The sequence below is a fragment of the Elaeis guineensis genome, chromosome 4, assembly GCF_000442705.2.
Source record: "Elaeis guineensis isolate ETL-2024a chromosome 4, EG11, whole genome shotgun sequence".
NCBI classification, from domain to species: domain Eukaryota; kingdom Viridiplantae; phylum Streptophyta; class Magnoliopsida; order Arecales; family Arecaceae; genus Elaeis; species Elaeis guineensis.
Genome location: NC_025996.2, coordinates 110268232 through 110288022, shown reverse-complemented (window position 1 = coordinate 110288022; position 19791 = coordinate 110268232).

The window sequence follows — 19791 nt, the reverse complement described above, 5'->3', positions numbered from 1 at the left end:
ACTTAATTCATGGCTACATGGTGGAACCCTATTTACGAAGTTGATCAAATTAAAACTAATGAATCGGTTGGTGTCTAAGGTAAGTTTGGCAGTTTGACCAGTGATTTTTAAGCGGGAGCTACTCGCAGTGATTTGATCTCTGATGAGTTAATGGCTTATCCCCACCACTGATCTCACTTACCTGGCCAACCTGGTGAATTAGGTTTTGATTAGATCACTTGGTGATTAGGGCTCACCCATGTCATTAGGTAAATCAGTTTGACTGATTTAGATGCTCCTAATGCCAGCTTTAATTAAATCTTTTTTTAATCTGACTTGGTGAAGTCAGTGGGAGGATTGAAATTGGCTGGATATTTTCTTCTCATCTATCCTTTAATAAAATCCTCAAAAATTATTAGGTCCCTAAAAATGATTAAGTTATATTGATAACTAAGTCATAGCCTCCCATTAAGTGAGTGATAATGAGTCCATTAGTTTAATAATCATTGGAGGCCCAAAGGCCTGGTGCTTATTGATTAATGGAATTATCATTCATAATATGATAATTTGGTTTGAGTCTTTCTTATGGTGGTCAGGTTGGCCGGTCAAAGTCAGGCCTGATCATTTATTGATCTGATTCACCAAATCAAATCATGTTAATGGTTGGACCTAACCAGATCTTTTCAGTGGAGGCCAAAGCCTACTGATTAGGTTTTGGGGCAAAAATCAATTACTAGAAGTTGTTTAGAGAAACAACTGGTTATGAACCTACCCATAGATGCACATGGGTTGACCAACCAAAGTTGGGCTCATGTGTAGTTTGTGTGGATTCTAGTACCCACTAAGGAATTAAAGTAATTCCTCGAATTGGTGGTTGAGGCTACCAGTTCGTAAAAATACTGGGAGAAACTTTAGACTAAAGTCCAAGTCTTTAGTATTTATAATTTATGTACTAATAGAGGTCTTATTCTTCTTTATGCAGCTATGGCCACTATCCTATCCCTCCGGTCATTATTAGATAATGACAAGCTCATGGGACCTAATTTCAATAGTTGGTATTGAAAATTAAAAATCATCCTTGAGCATGAGTAGATCCTTTATGTAGTAATGGATCTGACACCTGAGGAGCCAGCCCCAAACGTTAGAGGGACGGTCTGAGACACTTATCAGAAGTGGTTCAACGATCGCACCACCATTCGGTGCATTATGCTGGCGGCAATGAATGATGAGTTCAGTCGCAGGTTCGAGAATGCCCAGCCCCAGGAGATGCTTCAATTGTTGAACGACTCCTTTGGCATGCCTAATGATGTTGAATGGCACAAAACTAGTTGTGCCATTTTCAATGCTCGGATGAGGGATGGAGCCTCAGTCACTGATCATGTACTGTACATGATCGAAATGATTGAGTGTCTAAGTAAACTGGGCTTTCCCTTGCACGAGCAGCTCGGTAAGGATGCGATCCTTAATTCATTGCCCAAGTCCTTCCTCCCCTTTCTTACTCATTTTCGGATGACAAAGCCTGCAGTGAACTACCACGGCTTGTTGGGGTTGCTGCAGAACTTTGAGAAGGATCACCAGCTCCATAAGGAGTCGATAAATATTGTGGGAGGGTCTTCTTCTGGTCGTTGACCCTTTAAGAAAGGAAAGAAGAACAAGAAGAAGAAGAATAAGAAGGTGCAACCGCATGCTGGGATGTCTGCACATGGTCAGACCAAGAAGCGCAAGCCCGACCAGAGCCAGGTGGAGTGCTTCTTTTGCAAGAAGCAGGGGCACGGGAAGAGGAATTTCCTCTATACATTGCCTCACTGGATCCGAACAGGTTGAAGAAGAAGCAAGGTACTTATATAATAACACCTTGCAACTTTTCCATTTATGATACTACTGCCTGGGTATTGGATATCGGAAGCCCTTATCATATTTGCAATTCGATGTAGGGTCTGCAGGTCAGTAGGAGATTTGATGAAGATGAGAGATTCCTGAACGTTGGAGATGGAAACAAAGTTCCAGTTCTAGCATTAGGAATCATGAACCTTGTAATCAATTTTTGAAATATAATTCTGAGTGAATGTCACTATTGTCCAAGCTTTTTATTAAATATTATTTCTGTAGGCCTTTTGGCCATGAACAGTTATCAATTTTAATAAAAGAAAATATTTGTAATATTATTTTAAATGGTGTTACAATGTTTGTTGGACAAATTAATAATGGAATTTACTTTCTATCACAACCTGTTAATGTGGTTCAAACCTCTGGTAAACATCCTAGAATAGATAATGTGTCAGAAGTCTACCTTTGGTACTGTAGGCTAGGTCATATCAATAAGAACAGGATAAACAGGTTGGCTCAAGAAAGAATTCTTGAAGTAGGTGATTGTGAATCACTTCCAACCTGTGAGTCCTGTCTTCTTGGCAAAATGATCAAATCACCTTTTACTGAAAAAAGTGAGCGAGCCAGTGAACTCTTGGGTCTGGTACACTCTAATATATGTGGACCCATGAGCTCAAGTGCAAAAGGTGGATATTTCTACTTCATAACCTTCACAGATGACCTATCGAGGTATGGAAATGTCTATTTAATGAAGCATAAGTCGGAGTCATTTGAAATGTTCAAACTATTCTGAAATGAGGTAGAAAAACAAACTGAAAAGTGTATTAAAATTTTTCGATCTGATCGAGGAGGTGAATACCTTTCCAATGATTTTCTGACAGATCTTGGGGAGAATGGGATTCTCTCTCAATGGACTCCTCCTGAACACCATAACATAATGGTGTATCTGAAAGGAGGAATCGGATCTTGTTGGACATGGTTCGATCCATGATGTAGTTTGCTGGTCTGTCGATCTTCCTCTAGGGATATGCACTCGAATTGGCTTGATACCTTCTAAATAGAGTTTCGAGTAAGTCTGTAACCAAAATGCCATATGAGATATGGATAGGACGTAAGCCAGGACTCTCACACCTTAGGATTTGGGGGTGTCTGGCTTATGTTAAACGTTTAATTACGGACAAGCTTGGACCTAGGTCTGACAAGTATAATTTTATAGGGTACCCAAAAGAGACCAAAGGGTATTACTTCTACCTAGCTGATGAGCAAAAAATATTTGTCAGCCTTAAGGCAATCTTTTTGAAAAAGGAGTTTCTTGGTAAGGGACTATTGCCTCTAAGGTCGAACTTAACGAAGTTCGACAGGTGGAAAAATCGACACAAGTTGCTGAACCTGAACCATATTTGATTAGATCAGATCCGGAGCCCATTGTTCAAGCACCCTTAAGGCGATCTGGTAGAGTACCACGTCAACCGGATAGATAATATGGTTTTTTGGTTCGAGATGACGATCCTATCGAACTTGATGAAATCGATGAGGATCCGATCACCTACATGGATGCAATGCAGAGGCCCGACTATGAAAAATGGCTAGAGGCCATGAAATCCAAAATGGAGTCCATGAAGGTCAACGATGTGTAGACATTGGTTGACCCACCAAAGGAGTAAAACCCATAGGGTGTAAATGGGTCTTCAAGACGAAGAGAGGTGCAGACGGAAAGGTGAAAATCTATAAAGCTCGTCTGGTTGCCAAGGGATATCATCAACGTTATGGTAAAGACTATGATGAGATATTTTCTCTTGTGCAATGCTCAAATCCATTCGGATTATGCTTGCGATAGCTGCCCATCTGGACTATAAAATCTGACAGATAGATGTGAAGACAGCTTTCCTAAATGGAGAGCTAGATGAAGAGGTATATATGATACAACCTGAAGGATTCACATCCACAGATGAGTCTAAGGTGTGCAGGCTACAGAGGTCCATTTATGGACTTAAGCAGGCATCACGGAGTTGGAACATACATTTTGATAAGACGATCAAGATGTATGGCTTCGTTAAGAATGGAGAAGAGCCATGCATTTATAAGTGGGCTAATGGTCCAGTAGTAGTATTTCTTGTATTGTATGTGGATGACATTCTCTTAATCGGGAATGATGTCCCTGCATTACAGGGAATAAAGATTTGGCTGTCGTCACAGTTCTCCATGAAGGATTTGAGAGAAGCTTCCTACATCCTAGGGATGAGGATCTATAGGGATAGATCTAAAATGTTGCTTGGTTTATCTCAGTCCACGTATATTGATACTATGCTGAAGAGGTTCAGCATAGAGAATTTCAAGAAAGGCTATCTTCCCATAGGCCATGAATTTCTCTCTCAAAGAAGAATTATCCGACAACACCTCAAGAGAGAGAGCATATGGGTAGGATTCTATATGCTTCGATAGTGGGATCTATCATGTATGCCATGACATGTACACGACCAGATGTGGCATACTCACTAGGGGTAGTGAGTAGATACCAATCTGATCCAGGGAAAAATCACTGGAAGGTTGTTAAAACCATCCTGAAGTATTTAAGAAATACTAAGGACCAATGGCTTGTTTATGGTGAATCAAACTTGAGACTTATAGGGTTTACAGACTCTAGTTTCCAGTTTGATCACGATGACAGCAAAAGTATGTCGGAATTTATTTTTACCCTTAATGGTGGGGCTATCTGCTGGAAAAGTTTCAAGCAGCACATAGTGGCTGATTCAGTTTGCGAGGCAGAGTATGTCGCTGCATCAGATGCTGCCAAAGAAGTGGTGTGGCTGAGAAAATTCATCACCAAGCTCGGAGTAGCACCCTCCATTGTTGGTCCAGTTCTGCTCTACTGTGACAGCTCTGGAGCCATTGCTCAGATGAAGGAACCAAAGGCACACCAGCGGACGAAGCATATTCTGTGCTGCTACCATCTCATCCAGGAAATAGTGGATCGAGGTGACGTCGATCTTTAGAAGATCGACGAAAAGGAGAACCTGGCTGACCCATTCACTAAAGCCATTACAGTGAAGGAGTTCGACAACTACAAGTCGAAGTTGGGTATTAGATACTGCACCGATTGGCTTTAGACCAAGTGGGAGATTGTTAGGAATAGTGTCCCAAAGCCAATCATCAGTCTGTTGACGGTTGTGCTCATTTTTATATTTGTACATGAATTATGAATTAATAAAAATTATTTTAGTATTTTTCATCATAAAATGTTTCATCTTCTAATGAACTCCTATGTTGTGGTGAAGTCTTTAGGACTATTTAGACTCGACAAAGGAGGATTTGTCGTTTAGTCCTTAAATCTGTTCGCGACCAAATGATATGTTGTTACCAAGGATGACAATATTTATCAAGCATAGGTCGTTGTGTGCCATATAGGTTGGTTGTCCTCTTAACCAATGAGTGTGGAGACACTGGTATGGCATACAGGTGAGATGTAAGGGTACATCTGCACTGAACGTGACCAACTCCGGAGCTATTTTTGCTGTCAAGATTTACTCCGATGGGATATGGGTATAAATATCCCTCCGACCTAAGACCGCTATGGTGACTTGCAAGCAACTCACTGCACTTAGGCACTGGACTACCTGAATTTTTAATTCAGTGACGGAAGGCTGCTGGGTGTAGTCAAGTACTTGACTTGTCGGTGCATGTGTCAAGATGGGATTGACCACTCCAGTTTAGGAGCTGTGTACAGTCGTGTTTCAATTTAGCAAAACCTTGGCTAGGGTAGTCCTTGTGAGGAGTCACAGGACTGTTTGAGTTGAGCACTATTCGGATGATCTGATCAGGGTTGACAGTTTAACCCTGAGTCATCCTAAATACAGGGGTCAAAAGGATGAATTATACAGTAACCATATTCGTGTTGGTTCTGAGTGTTGTGATTGTGACTATTCGATCTATCTAGACATCGGGTACCATTGCTAGATGGTCACTTCGATTAGTACAGGAATTGGTTCCTGTGCTACCGGCTTAGGTTCGAACCTGCGGAGTCACACACATTAGAGGTTCCTATCTGATCTGATGGCTGATATAGAATCCTACATGTTTGGGACTCAGTGATCGAGAATCAAAATTCTCTGATCATGAGTTCCACACATTATGGGTACCGGGGTCAAGAGTCCCACTGGTTGGGACTTTTCGATCAGGATTACATATCGATGAATTCTGATGTCTGATTGCCCATCAAATTTGGACTCAGTATTTATAAGAGATTTATTAGTGATTTGATTGCTAATTAACTCAATTTGATTGAGTAATTATTTTTGGATCAAGTCTAATTGAATTGGATTCAGTTGGGTTTGACCCGATTAGGTTAAGAGTTGACCTAATCGTCGAGATGGTTTGGTCCCTGATTTGATCAGGGATTGGGCTTAGTCAATTCCTGATTTGATTAAGATTTTATTGAGCTTAATTAAGCCTAATTAAGTTAGGTTTAAATTAGTCTAATTGGACCTAACTTATTTGGTTCAATTAGGTTGGTTTAAATAATTAAACCACCTTGACCCAATCTCCATGCGCCACCTCACTTCCATTGCACCCATTTGAATTCATGAGAATGAACTTCTCATGAATTATTTTCTCACACCAAGTCCTCTCTACGCCCCACTTTAATGTGCCATATGAATGGATAAGGATGATTGGTTGGCCATTCAAATTCAAAATAAAGTTTGAATTTGAATGGGTAATCAATCTTTGCACCTTATCTCTTTTTTTATGCCCCATTTATTACATGAGAAAAGGTTTCTCATGAAATCACTCCATGCATAATTTAAGCCATGCCTCACACCTTTAGTGGATAAGGGATCAGTTGGTGTCCATTTGAATTTAAAATTTGATTTGAACTCAAATGTGCAATTACTCATCTTTATCCTTTCTTTTGGATAAGACATTTGACGTTGTTATAAAAGGAGGAGAAGAGTAGGGCATGCAAGAAGAAGATTTTTGGAGAAAAATTTTGGGGCATGAGAAGTCTTGTGCGTGAGAAGAAAGTCCATATCCTTCCAAGAAAAAAAAAAAGAAAAGAAAGAAAAGTGGGCGCAAGGTTTCCGGTGAGTTCCCTAGAGTTTTAGCCTGGGGTTCGGGAAGTGAGCAAGTGAGCTACGAGTGTCGTGAGCCTACAAAATCTTAGAGAGATCTTCAACATCCTCTCAAGCATGTCTGTTGATGATCCAGAGTATTCAAAGAATCGACAGACATCGATCGAAGGAGTTCGATCAGCATCGATCGTCAAAAGGGCTCTACAACGAGCTAGCACTCATGAGGAGTCGATCAGATCGAGAGCTTCGTGTGGGTGATCTGCGGAGGCTAGACACACTATGTGGCTATATCACGATGATCAGACTCTTCCGACGGTAATCAGATTATGGCGATCTACTACCCGTACAAAGGTATTGTGTTTTGAACACACTACAGTAAAGTGTTTACTGTTTGAATTTGAAATTCAAATTTAAATACATGCATGCTATATATCATATTTAGATTTTAGTGTAGGATAAATTTATATTAATTAATTAGATTAATTAATATTTTTCTACTGTAAAATCATAATTTTGAAAAAAATTTAAAATTACCATTTTACCCCTGCACTGAATTTTCCCCACAAGTCAGTACTCTCGCACCTTAGGGTTTGGGGTTTCCGGCTTATGTTAAACATTTAATTACAGACAAGCTAGGACCTAGGTCTGACAAGTGTAATTTTATAGGATACCCAAAAGAGACCAAAGGATATTGTTTCTACCTGGCTGATGAGCAAAAGGTGTTTGTCAACCTTAAGGCAATCTTTTTGGAAAAAGAGTTTCTTGGTGAAGGGACTGTTGCCTCTAAGGTCGAACTTGATGAAGTTCGACAGGTGGAAAAGCCGACACAAGTTGCTGTTGCCCAGCTATGCAACCCAAGAGGGGGGGGTGAATTGGGTTTCTAAAAATTTAGACTTAATTAATAACTTATGATGAACAAGACAAAGATTTTAATTCAATATTAATTACCTGAAGCAGAATTGCAAGGATATAATAAAGAAATAAGGTAAAGCGATAAAGCACACCACAAACACAAGGATTTATAGTGGTTCGGTGCCAACCTTGCACCTACATCCACTCCCAAGCTCCTACTTGGGAATTTCAATCCACTATGCTTGTATTCAACCTGAATACAAAACATCGGAAACTCCGACACTAGCTATCCCAAGCTAGATCACTTGTTTTCGGGTACAAGTAAACCCAAAACACTCCGATTTCAGGTTCGGATCAACCTTTCCTTGTTTTGGAAATCCTCCAAAAACAAGAACAATTACTTACAAGAGTAAGATAATTTAGAGCACAGATTAATACAATAACAGCTCCTTAAATGAGCGAATATAACAATAAAAACTTTACTCAAATGAAGAAATCCTTTTTGGATTTTCTCAAGGTGGATGAACGCTTGAATGAACACTTGAGAAGAGGATGATCGTTGATTGAAGATCTCTTGAAAGCTTTGAATGATCTCTAGATCAAAGTTGAAACAGTAGGCGTGACAAATCCTCTCTTTGAAAACTCTTGAATCTCTTTCACAATCTCACGTGTGGATTTTAGATCCTCTTTTCTTTTTCTCTCAAATATCTCATTGATCTCAGGCTTTTTCGTGCAGATTTTAGATCCTCTCTCTTCTGTTTGATCTCACGTTTGATCTGCTATTTTTTCTGCAATTTCTTTCACCATTTGAAGCATTTTATAGCATTAGAAGCAAGAGAAAATAATTTAGGCAGATAAAGAGCCATTAGAGCAATTTTAGGAAGCATAAAAGGCAATTAAAATGGGCAAAAAAATAGCCGTTGCTGACATTTTCCATCGCAGGGGTCGACTCATGAGTCGACTCATGCTTCAGGGGTCGACTCATGAGTCGACCTCTGTTGCAAAAACCAGAGAATGATTTTCTGGAAATTCTTGGCTCAAATCAGCAGGGGTCGACTCATGAGTCGACTCATGCCTTGTGGGTCGACTCATGAGTCGACTCACAGGTCGTGCCAAGCCAGAAAACTAGCGTGCCATGGGTAATTTTTGTGTGCCAATCAGCTCATAGTGCCATGAGTTGACTCATGAGTCGACTCATGCACTTCAAACCTTCATAACTTCAAAAATATAAGTCCAAACACAATAAAATTTTCACCAATAGATTTCAAATCATTTGTTCTACCAAATGGTACTATCAAATCAGGATTTTAGCAAAATTATGATTTTGCCCTTGAAGAGCATAAGGACTTTTTCAATTTAAAATTATTTGTATCCCTTCAATCTGCTTTGTAATCATCAAAATCAATCTAGGAGCAACAATCTCCCCCTTTTTGATGATGACAAAACATTTGAACAAAAGTATTTATGTGAATCAATAATTTCAAAAGAATGCATTATACATTTATATGCTTGAAAAGAGTAAGATTCTTTTGGCATGTAATATAAATGATCATATACAAAAATAGTTTGTCCATTTGCTTAAAGATTTGAAGATATGCTCATTGGATTATGTGATTTTGGTGTTAGAGCAGACAACTTATTTTTGTTATCAGATCAAGCTGTATTTTGAAAATTTCATTCTCATTTGATTTTAGTTTTAGCATCAGAGCAAAAAAAAAATACTTATGTGCTTTAATTGCTTTTTTTGATACAAAAAATAATTATGTGTGCCAAAGCATATTTAAGAGTTGATTTTGAAAGTGTATTAGCTCATTTTGAGTTTAAGATATATCAGAGCAAGAGAAAAAAATTTTGCAATGTATCGGAGCAAGAAAAATAATTTTACAATGTATCAGAGAAAATTTTATAATGTATCAGAACAAATTCTATGATGTATCAGAGCAAGTTAAAAAAAATTTTAAGATGTATCAGAGTAAGTTGGAATTTTGAAGTATATCAGAGCATATTTAAATTTTTTTAAAGTAAATCAGAGTATATGTAAAGAAGTAGTTTAAAAGTTACATAATTGCATTGTACTTAGCATTGTACTTTTGATATTGTTCTTTAAATTCTTCAATTAATTTCTCATAATTTGTAATTTTGCTTTTGGGGTTTTGCCTTTGATGAGTTGCTTTTTCTTTAATTTCTCCCCCTTTTTCTTTCATAATTTAGGGTTTTGCTTTTAATGAGTTGCTTGCTTTTTGTTTACTTTCTCCCCCTTTTTCTTTCATAATTTAGGGTTTTGCTTTTAATGAGTTGCTTGCTTTTTGTTTACTTTCTCCCCCTTTTTGACATCATCAGACATGGTTAACTTCTCCTTTTTCTGAAGCATTCTTTAATTTCTCCCCCTTTAGAGTATATCACAGATGTTTGCTCCCCTTAATATAGCAATTATCAACAGCAAACAACAACAAAGAGAAGATAATATTTCAACAAGGAGAATATATATAACCAAAATATGATCAACATCATTACAAAAGGTAGAAATATAAGTAAAAGATGATTCCATTAAAACCATAATTATTTCAATACATAGTTCATATTATAAAAATCAACCAGCTAATTGTCAATACATGGCCCCAAGGTACAGATCCTAGAACAAGACACTAACTCCTAAGGTCTATTAATGATCAAGTCAAGTCAAGGATCGGAGTCATCAGATATGGTATGAGAAGCTGATGGATCTCTAACAGAAGTACGTCCTCTACCCCATCTGCCTCTGGCACGAGCAGGAGAGTGAGAAGAACTGGGTGGCTGAGAACGCTGAGATGCTAAGGATTGAACAGAAAGGGTGAGTCTGATGGAATCAAGTACGTTCAGTGCTCTGGAAACAGATTGGAGTAGAGCAGTGAACTGAGTGGTAGCATGCTCACTCGATCCTTGATCTCTCTCCTCAGTAACTCATATCCTCCCTCTAGTGCTCCTCTGAGCCTTCCAGCCTCTGCAGTGAGGTCTGTGACCTCAATAGTTGACTCCTGTGGCTTGGGATGGGCCAAAGCAAGGTCTTGCCCCTGCAAGTCAAGAACTCTACCAGTCAGTCTCCAGACTGTGTCCTCAAGCTGCTGGATCCGAAAGGACTGATCTGATATCATCTGAATCACAGTGGAGATGTGGGGAGTAATGGTCTGATCAGAAGAGGTGGCTCCTGGTGCAAAAGAAGTACTACTCCACTGACTAGATAGCAAGGCAGCCACACGCTGTGATATATGCTCGATCTGATCGTCAGCCAGTCTGAACTCTGATGGATGTGCTCTGGTCTCTGGCTGATACACTGGTGTGGGCATCCTAGTAAACTCTGAAGGGCCAGCCTCTGTATCAGGAATGAACTGTGTATCTGGTGATGCTGCCCTGAAATCATGTACAGGAGAAGATGGACCTTCTTCTTCTACTCTGCCTTCAGTTCTGTCTTCAGCTCTTGTTTCAGCTCTATCCTTAGTTCTTTCTTCAGAGCCCTTAATCCAACCACCATCAGTCTTTGTAATTCCCATTCTGTGCAGGCTGTGTTGGTTGAAAGTGTCCACATGAGATAGCTTGGTAGGTGCCTCCCCCTCACAGCTAACTCCAAACCTCCTAAATACTCTAGTAAGGGCCATACCATAAGGCAAGTGTGCCTTGGATCTGTTCAAAGTTTCTCTCATGGCCTCTATCATAAGTGCAGGGAGGTTCAGTGGGGTCTGAGTGATGACATGAAACATGATACATACATCTCTGCCAGACAGTAGATCATGCCTACACTCCTAGGAAAGAATAGCTTTGTTACCATCTGATGCAGGACCCTCATCTCAATGGACAGAATCTTTGCTTCCAATTTGTTTAAACTTCTTGAATAGGTTTCTCCTAAAATAATTCTGATCCCCTCTTCTTTAATTGGGAGTTCCATATATGAGTATCCTTCACTAGGCAACTGAAGTATTTCTCCCAATATTCTAGAATCCAAGCAGATATCAATTCCCTTGACTGTTGAAGTCACTGACCCATTTCCATAATGTAGGTTCTGGTAGAATTCTCTAACTAGGTCAACATAGGTGATTTCCTTAAGGGAGCAGTAGAGTTCCCATCCTTGGTTTTTAATTTTACTTGCAAAAGTAAAGCCTTCTTTCTCAAAGAACCGAAAATCTATATTCTTCCCGGTTTCTACTTTTCTATCAGAAAGAGGATTCACACTGGGGCTCATGGAGGATTGAGAGGGACCTTGAGCAGGTACTGAAGTGGGAGCAGTGGAAGTCTGACCAGCTTGCCTTTTCTTTCTGACAATTTCTTCAGGCTCACGATTGACTTTCTTCTTTGGGGAAGCTTCATCTTTGGAGCCATATCCACTATAGTAGCAGGCAAGGAGACTTGAATTGAGTGGAGGAGGGATCACAAGAGAGTGAAGAAGGATTTTGGTGGAGAAAAGAAGTGGATTTTGGAAGTTCGGTAAAGTGCTAGGGCACGTTCCAACCTGCCAAGCAATGCGAGAAAGCACAAAAAAATTCCTTTTCAAGGTGGCGATTTTTGGTGGAGAGGAGGAGGGAGAATTGCTTCGAATTGGATCCTTGGATTTGGAACAAAAAGGATTGGAGAAGACGGCTTTTGGAAGGAGGACGATGAGAAGATGAGTCGTCTCACGAACAGGGATTCCAGTAAAAAACAATGAACCCGATGGAAGTTGGTGGGATTTACAAGTTTGCCATTGAGTCGACTCATGGGGGTCGACTCATGAAGTTCAGAAATTCAAAAAAATGTGAATAAATTCCAAAAAATTAAATTTTGGGAGAAGGAATTTTGCTCAATGATAAGTTTTTAGAATGATAAATTGAGCTTTTGGGACCAGGATAGATGTTGAAATTGAGCTCTAAATTTGACATCAATTCTTGGAAATTGAGAGAAAATTTAGGCATATGGATCTAGAATTCCTAGATTTCTCCTAATTTCACAGAATCTATCCTCACTAAGGGCCTTTGTAAAGATATCAGCTAATTGATTTTCAGTGCAAACATATTCAAGAATTACATTTTTGTTTTGAACATGTTCTCTTATGAAATGATGTCTTATTTCAATATGTTTGGATCTTGAGTGTTGAATTAGATTTTTAGATAGATTTATGGCACTTGTGTTATCACATCTTATTGGTGTGTCATTAAGTTTGATTCCAAAGTCTTCGAGTTGTTGCTTAATCCACAAGATTTGAGCACAACAACTTCCGGCTGCAATGTATTCGGCCTCAGCCGTAGACAGTGCCACCGAATTTTGTTTCTTGCTAAACCATGAGATTAGGTTAACTCCAAGAAATTGGCAAGTTCCACTTGTGCTTTTTCTATCTAATTTACATCCAGCAAAATCAGCATCTGAATATCCTAATAAATCAATTTGTGAGTCCTTAGAGTACCATAACCCTAGAGTTTGAGTACCACTTAAGTATCTAAGGATTCTTTTAACAGCATTCAAATGAGATTCTTTAGGATTAGATTGATATCTAGCACATAAACAAACACTAAACATGATATCAGGCCTACTTGCAGTTAAATATAATAATGAGCCAATCATACCTCTATAGTATTTTAAGTCTACGCTTTTACCTTCATCATCCTTGTCAAGCTTACATGAGGGACTCATTGGTGTGCCAATTGGTTTGCAGTTCTCCATTCCAAATCTTTTGAGTAGTTCCTTGGTGTACTTGCTTTGGGTGATGGAGATTCCCTCTTTTGATTGTTTGATTTGGAGTCCGAGGAAGAAGGTGAGTTCTCCCATCATGCTCATCTCGAACTCCCCCTGCATAAGCTTAGCAAAGTCTTGACAAAGGGATTCATTAGTAGACCCAAAGATTATGTCATCAACATAAATTTGTATAACTAGCATATCATTTTGATTTCTTTTAATAAATAAGGTTGTATCTACATTACCTCTTGAAAAACCATTATTTAGTAGAAATTTGCTTAGCCTTTCATACCATGCTCTAGGTGCTTGTTTTAATCCATATAAAGCTTTATTTAATCTAAAGACATGATTAGGAAAAGCATGATTTTCAAATCCAGGGGGTTGTTCTACATATACTTCTTCAGAGATATAACCATTTAAAAATACACTTTTAACATCCATTTGAAATAACTTGAATTTCATAAAGCAAGCATATGCAAGTAGAAGTCTAATAGCTTCTAATCTAGCAACAGGTGCAAAGGTTTCATCAAAATCAATTCCTTCTTCTTGATTATATCCCTTAGCAACCAGTCTTGCTTTATTTCTGATTACATTTCCATGCTCATCTAATTTATTTCTAAAGACCCATTTTGTTTCAATTATTGAATAATTTTTAGGTCTTGATACTAAGGTCCAAACATTATTTCTTTCAAATTGATTAAGTTCCTCTTGCATTGCATTAATCCAATTATGATTATTTTCAGCTTCTTCAAAAGTTTTAGGTTCAAGATGAGATACAAAAGCACAATGATTAACTACATCTCTAAGTGAAGAACGGGTTTTTACCCCATGCATAGGATCACCAATAATTAACTCCTTAGGGTGGTTGTGAACATACCTCCATTCCTTGGGTAGGTCATTTGTACCTTGAGGTTGTTCTTGAATTTCTTCACCTCTCTTATCTTGTTTGTCTTCTTGTTCCTTGTCTTCTGGAGTTGCTGAATCTTTCAGAGTGATCTCCTTCAAACCTTCTATTAGTGGATCTGCATCATCAACACCCTCATTCTTTCTTGAAGGAAGATCGTTAGATTCATCAAAGACAACATGTATGGACTCCTCAACTACTAAAGTTCTTTTGTTGAACACTCTAAATGCTTTACTAGTGGAGGAGTAACCTAGAAAGATTGCTTCATCTGATTTTGCATCAAATTTACCAAGTTTTTCTTTGCCATTATTTAATACAAAACATCGGCAACCAAAAATATGAAAATATGCAATATTTGGTTTTCTTCCTTTCCAAAGTTCATAGGGGGTTTTCTTTAAAAATTGTCTAGTTGAAGCACGATTTAAAATGTAACATGCTGTGTTAATAGCTTCCGCCCAAAAATATCTTGGAAGGTTGCTTTCACAAAGCATGGTACGGGCCATTTCTTCTAAGGTTCTATTTTTCCTTTCAACTACCCCATTCTATTGGGGTGTCCTAGGAGCAGAGAAGTTATGGCCAATTCCATTTTCATCATAAAAATTTTCAAAATCTTGATTTTCAAATTCAGTTCCATGATCACTTCTAATATTTTGAATTGAAAACCCTTTTTCATTAGAGACTTTTCGATGAAATTTAGTGAAAATATGAAAAGTTTCATTTTTGTGAGCCAAAAAGAAAACCCAAGTAAAACGAGAGTAATCATCTATTATTACAAATCCATATCGTTTTCCTCCTAGACTAGTGGTTCTTGTTGGTCCAAATATATGTAAGAGCTCTAAAGGTCTAGAAGTTGAAACAGTATTTTTGGATTTAAATGAAACTCTAGTTTGTTTACCTAATTGGCATGCATCACAAATTCTATCCTTTTCAAAATTCAGCTTTGGCAAACCGAGAACTAAATCTTTCTTAATTAATTTTGAAAGAGAATGCATGCTAATATGTGCAAGTCTACGATGCCACAGCCAACTAGTTTCATTAACTTTAGCATTTAAGGATACTAGGCATTGCATGTCTAATTTGGCTAAATCATTCAAATCTACCATATAAACATTGCCATGCCTATGTCCTATAAATTTAATGCCATCGTTAATGGGACTGGTCACAATGCAAACAGATGATTCAAAAACTACTTTATACCCTTTATCACAGAATTGACTAATGCTAAGTAAGTTATGCTTTAAACCTTTAACTAATAAAACATTCTCAATGTAATTGGAGGGAGTGATACCAATGTTACCTATCCCGATGATCTTTCTTTGCCATTATCTCCAAAGGTGACCATCCCTCCATCCTTAGCATCAAGCGTGATGAATTATGATTCATCACCAGTCATGTGTCTCGAGCATCCACTGTCAAGATACCATTTCCTGTTTCCTTTTTGGGATGCTAGACACACCTGCAAACAAAGGTCAAGTTTCTGTCTTAGGTACCCAAGCTTTCTTGGGTCCCTTTTGGTTAGTCAAAATGGTTCCTTTTGGAACCCATATTTTCTTTGTGTTTGCATATTTGTTAATAAGACATGTGTACGATTTATGTCCTATTCTTCCACACTTGAAACAGGTAATATTTATCGACTTGTTACTTGAATAATTTACATAAATATCCTTCAGAAATTTTTGTTTCTTCAGGGGTTTATAGCCAAGTCCAGCCTTATCATATATAGCTTTCTGATTATCAAGGATCATATTTAGTTTGTTTGAACTTAAGGTGAACTTATCTACTATAGATTTTAGCTTGTTAATTTCATCATTAAAGTTTTGATTTTCTTGAATCAATGTGAATTTTTCAATTGAAAGGTTTTCAGCTTGTTTTACTAAGGATTGATTTTTCAATTTCAGTTCTTTGTTTTTCTTCCCTAGTTTCTTTAATTCATCAATTGAATCATAGAAAGCTTCATGCAATTCTTCAAAAGTAAAATCACTAGTGGATTCAGAAGTTACCTCATTTTCGTGTGCCATAAGGCACAGGTTGGCTTGTTCTGTTGAGATTTCCTCGTCGGAGCTTGAGTCATCACTCGCACTCCAAGTCGCCATCATTGCCTTCTTTTTGAACTTCTTTGGACCTTTCTTCAGTTGTGGACATTCGGATCTGAAATGTCCCGGCTTCTTGCACTCGTAGCATATAAGGGGTTGATCTTTCTCTTTTTCTTTGCTATGTTCCCTTTTGTGAATTTCTTTCTCATCCCCTGTTTCCTTTTTCTTAGAAACTTCTTAAATTTTGGGTGATGAGTGCCATCTCTTCATCCTGTTCTTCATCTTCAGAGTCATCCGTTTCATAATCAGGCGAAGTTGTGGATTTGAGGGCAATGGTTCTTTTCTTTTTGACTTCATCCTCTTGATGTTGCTTCATGCTAAGTTCATGAGTCATCAAGGATCCAAGAAGCTCTTCTAGAGGTAGAGTGTTCAAGTCCTTTGCTTCTTGGATGGCAGTCACCTTGGCTTCCCAAGTTCTTGGCAGTGACCTGAGAATCTTTCTTACAAGTTCACTGTTAGTATAAGATTTGCCAAGACTCTTCAAACCATTAATTATATCAGTAAAACGAGTATACATAGCAGTTATGGACTCATCATGCTCTATTTTGAACAATTCATATTTATGTACAAGCATGTTTATTTTAGACTCTTTTACTTGATTTGTTCCCTCATGGGTTACTTCTAACCTATCCCATATTTCTTTAGCAGATGCACAAGTAGAAATGCGATTAAATTCACTTGCATCTAGTGCACAATAAAGAACATTCATGGCTTTGGCATTTAATTGTGCCAATTTCTTGTCAACCTCATCCCATTCTTTTTCGGGTTTGGTTGACTCCTCACCATCTATAATCTTGGTGGGTGTGTGAGGACCGTTCACTATGATACTCCACATATCATAGTCGAGTGCTTGTATGAAAATCTTCATCCGAGCTTTCCAATAGGTGTAATTAGACCCATTGAAAAGTGGAGGTCGGTTTGTTGATTGCCCCTCGGCTAGAGAAGTACCAACATGGGTTGTCATAGATTTTTGGCTCTTTGATTGTTAGATCAAAGAAGGGCTAGAGCACCGGGCTCTGATACCACTTGTTGCCCAGCTATGCAACCCAAGAGGGGGGGTGAATTGGGTTTCTAAAAATTTAGACTTAATTAATAACTTATGATGAACAAGACAAAGATTTTAATTCAATATTAATTACCTGAAGAGAATTACAAGGATATAATAAAGAAATAAGGTAAAGCGATAAAGCACACCACAAACACAAGGATTTATAGTGGTTCGGTGCCAACCTTGCACCTACATCCACTCCCCAAGCTCCTACTTGGGAATTTCAATCCACTATGCTTGTATTCAACCTGAATACAAAATGTCGGAAACTCCGACACTAGCTATCCCAAGCTAGATCACTTGTTTCCCGGGTACAAGTAAACCCAAAACACTCCGATTTCAGGTTCGGATCAACCTTTCCTTGTTTTGAAAATCCTCCAAAAACAAGAACAATTACTTACAAGAGTAAGATAATTTAGAGCACAGATTAATACAATAACAGCTCCTTAAATGAGCGAATATAACAATAAAAACTTTACTCAAATGAAGAAACCCTTTTTGGATTTTCTCAAGGTGGATGAACGCTTGAATGAACACTTGAGAAGAGGATGATCGTTGATTGAAGATCTCTTGAAAGCTTTGAACGATCTCTAGATCAAAGTTGAAACAGTAGGCGTGACAAATCCTCTCTTTGAAAACTCTTGAATCTCTTTCACAATCTCACATGTGGATTTTGGATCCTCTTTTCTTTTTCTCTCAAATATCTCATTGATCTCAGGCTTTTTCGTGCAGATTTCGGATCCTCTCTCTTCTGTTTGATCTCACGTTTGATCTGCTATTTTTTCTTAATTTCTTTCACCATTTGAAGCATTTTATAGCATTAGAAGCAAGAGAAAATAATTTAGGCAGATAAAAAGCCGTTAGAGCAATTTTAGGAAGCATAAAAGGCAATTAAAACAGGCAAAAAAATAATCGTTGCTGACATTTTCCATCGCAGGGGTCGACTCATGAGTCGACTCATGCTTCAGGGGTCGACTCATGAGTCGACCTCTGTTGCAAAAACCAGAGAATGATTTTCTGGAAATTCTTGGCTCAAATCAGCAGGGGTCGACTCATGAGTCGACTCATGCTTGGGTCGACTCATGAGTCGACTCACAGGTCGTGCCAAGCCAGAAAACTAGCATGCCATGGGTAATTTTTGCATGCCAATCAGCTCATAGTGCCATGAGTTGACTCATGAGTCGACTCATGCACTTCAAACCTTCATAACTTCAAAAATATAAGTCCAAACACAATAAAATTTTCACCAATAGATTTCAAATCATTTGTTCTACCAAATAGTACTATCAAATCAGGATTTTAGCAAAATTATGATTTTGCCCTTGAAGAGCATAAGGACTTTTTCAATTTAAAATTATTTGTATCCCTTCAATCTGCTTTGTAATCATCAAAATCAATCTAGGAGCAACAGTTGCTGAACCTGAATCGGATTTGATTAGATCAGATCTGAGCCCATTGTTCAAGCACCCTTAAGGTGATCTAGTAGAGTACCATATCAATCAGACAGATACTATGGTTTCTTGGTCCAGGACGACGATCCTATCAAACTTGATGAAAATGATGAGGATTTGATCACCTACATAGATGCAATGCAGAGACCTGACTCTGAGAAATGGCTAGAGGCCATGAAATCCGAAATGGAGTCCATGAAGGTCAATGATGTGTGGACATTGGTTGACCCACCCGAAGGAGTAAAATCCATAGGGTGTAACTGAGTCTTCAAGAGGAAGAGGGGCACAGACGGAAAGGTGAAAACCTATAAAGCCCGTCTGGTTGCTAAGGGATATCATCAACGTTATGGTATAGACTATGATGAGATATTTTCTCCTGTGGCAATGCTCAAATCTATTCGGATCATGCTTGCGATAGCTGCCCATCTAGACTATAAAATCTGGTAGATGGATGTGAAGACAGCTTTCCTAAATGGAGAGCTGGATGAAGAGGTGTATATGATACAACCTGAAGGATTCACATCCACTGATGAGTCTAAGGTGTGCAGACTACAGAGATCCATTTATGGACTTAAGCAGGCATCCCGGAGTTGGAACATACGTTTTGATAGGATGATCAAGACGTATGGCTTCGTTAAGAACAGAGAAGAGCCCTATATTTATAAGTGGGCTAATGGTCCAGTAGTGGTATTTCTTGTATTGTATGTGGATGATATTCTCTTAATCGAAAATGATGTCCTTGCATTACAGGAAATAAAGATTTGACTGTCGTCACAGTTCTCCATGAAGAATTTAGGAGAAGCTTCCTACATCCTAGGGATGAGGATCTATAAGGATAGATCTAAAAGGTTGCTTGGTTTATCTCAGTCTACGTATATAGATACTATGCTGAAGA